The 1992-nt window shown below is 52.0% G+C and overlaps 1 pseudogene; it reads right to left on the bottom strand.

Moving 5' to 3' along the window:
- Positions 1–1874: 1874 nt before the first annotated feature.
- On the bottom strand, positions 1875–1992 carry LOC115871942 (annotated as a pseudogene).

Consider the following 1992-nt stretch of genomic DNA (forward strand, 5'->3'; position numbering starts at 1 on the left):
GAGGAAAGCCCAGTCGGTGAATGTGTAAATTGCTCCAGCACCCAGGGCTGCATCGGGGTAGGTCCATGTGGCTTCTCCTCAACGATGTCTTACAGGAAGTGAGCCTTGCCTGCTAAAGCAGGGAACTGGCTAAAGCAACTGCACTCCGGTCCAACCATCAGAAAGCAAGAGACCTGAGAACCAGAAAGGCGAGGCTCACCAAGCCATTTATCATCCCCGCCACTCCACCCCGCCTTTCAATTAATTCCACATGTATTTATCGGCCAGGGTGGCACAATAAACTGCCTCAGACACTTATGAATGTCAACTACCCAGGAAAAAATATCCAACTCTGCTGGGTTTTTCTCACTGGAGATGCTCCAAAGGCTGCTGGGGGGTGGGTTGGGGGTTGGGGGGGGTGGCTCCTGGGGTGGAGCCAAGGCCAGGATGGGACCCCTCCCCTCAATCTCTGAATGTGTTCTAGGTAGCAAATCAACTACGTACAAAACCTTCCGGCATTGCTCCGTGAGTCTTACAAAACGATTGCCCGCATGGTTTGAAGTTAAGAGTCGGGGGCGGCCGGGGGTTCGGGCAGCTTCACTGTGGTCAGGGTGGGGTATGCCCCACCTTGCACCCTGCTTCTTTCAGCTACAGCGAGGGAGGCCACAGGACGCCGAGCCCAGTCATCATCCCCAGGACTCAGGGAGTCCACAACCCAGGTGACACCTGTCCCCTGCTCTGTGGGTTGTGTGCAACATGGAATCTAGTGACCACCTGCGGACCAGCCTCTCCTACCTGCCTACAGCTGTCCCTTGACCCCTGAGCCCCAAATGCCCATTTCAACACCCCAAAATAGAAGGCACCCAGTTGTACAAATCATTTCTGCTGTGGAGGAGGGCGTCTGACTTAGGGGCTCAGTGCAAGGCCCCCAAAGGCACCTCCAGGAGCCGCAGAGCCTGCACTGACTGGACAGACATGCCCCCAGAAAGTGCCTGCAGGAGAGGGACCTCATGGTTTAGGCCCTGTGAACAAGTGTCCCTTCATCAGAGGCAGACCCTTTACCTGTGGATGTAGACACAGGTGGTAAGGAAGGTGACAGTTCTCTTCGAGCCCTCGTAAACATTCCAGGCAGGTCTTAAGGTGGGCGGGATCTCCTTGGTTCCTACTTGGGACTCTCCCTCTGCCCCTGGTGCCCCCAGCCCCATGGGGCTAGCCTCCTGAGTTCACTGTAGTGTGGTGGTCCCTGAGGGAGAAGGAACAGGTAGGTCCCTGTATCCACAGGGGGACGTGTGGATAGGGTGGGTAGTAAGAACTGGAGCCCGTGGGGAGAGTTGACCAGAACCGGGTTAGTCCCACCCCAGAGAGTCCACCAGAACCTGGTCAGTCCCAGCACAGAAGGCTGACAAGAACCAGAAGGCCAGAGGGGGAAACAGTCTGGTTCGGTAAAACACTTAATACAAAACTGACTGCCACGGGCTTGATGCCAACTCAGAGCAACCTCTAATAGGACAGGTGGGTGGAAGTGTCCATGGGTTTCAGAGACTAAGTCTACTGGAGTAGAAATAGAAAACCCATCTTTTCTTTCTACTGCTGTCACTATACCACCAGAGCCCCCTTCTGTAAATAAAACCAAAGAAATATGAGGCAGTTAGACTCACCCTCATTAAAAGACACTATAAAGCTGGCACCTGAAACTCACCTGTCTCCACCATAGAAAGATTAACCACCAAAGCCTTTTCCAGGATGTGAGGTTCCAGTTGAAAGGAGCAACTGAGTTACAATACGAAGTTAAAAAAAAAAACAACACGCAACACCTTAATACCATCCCTAAAAAGCATTGGAGAAAGAAAACAGCTTAAAAATCCCAGATCTTACATTAAATAACAATTGTTCAGTCTCCGTAGAGACTGTCAAAAATTGCCAATGCCGACTATATTTCAAGTCGTCACGGCGGGGTATTGGGAAAAGTTTTCAATTAGCAATAATCGCGCCTCGGATAAACCTCACTGGCTA

Source organism: Echinops telfairi, unplaced genomic scaffold, assembly GCF_000313985.2.
Source record: "Echinops telfairi isolate 266 unplaced genomic scaffold, ASM31398v2 ScPeMD7_7412;HRSCAF=8450, whole genome shotgun sequence".
NCBI lineage: Eukaryota > Metazoa > Chordata > Mammalia > Afrosoricida > Tenrecidae > Echinops > Echinops telfairi.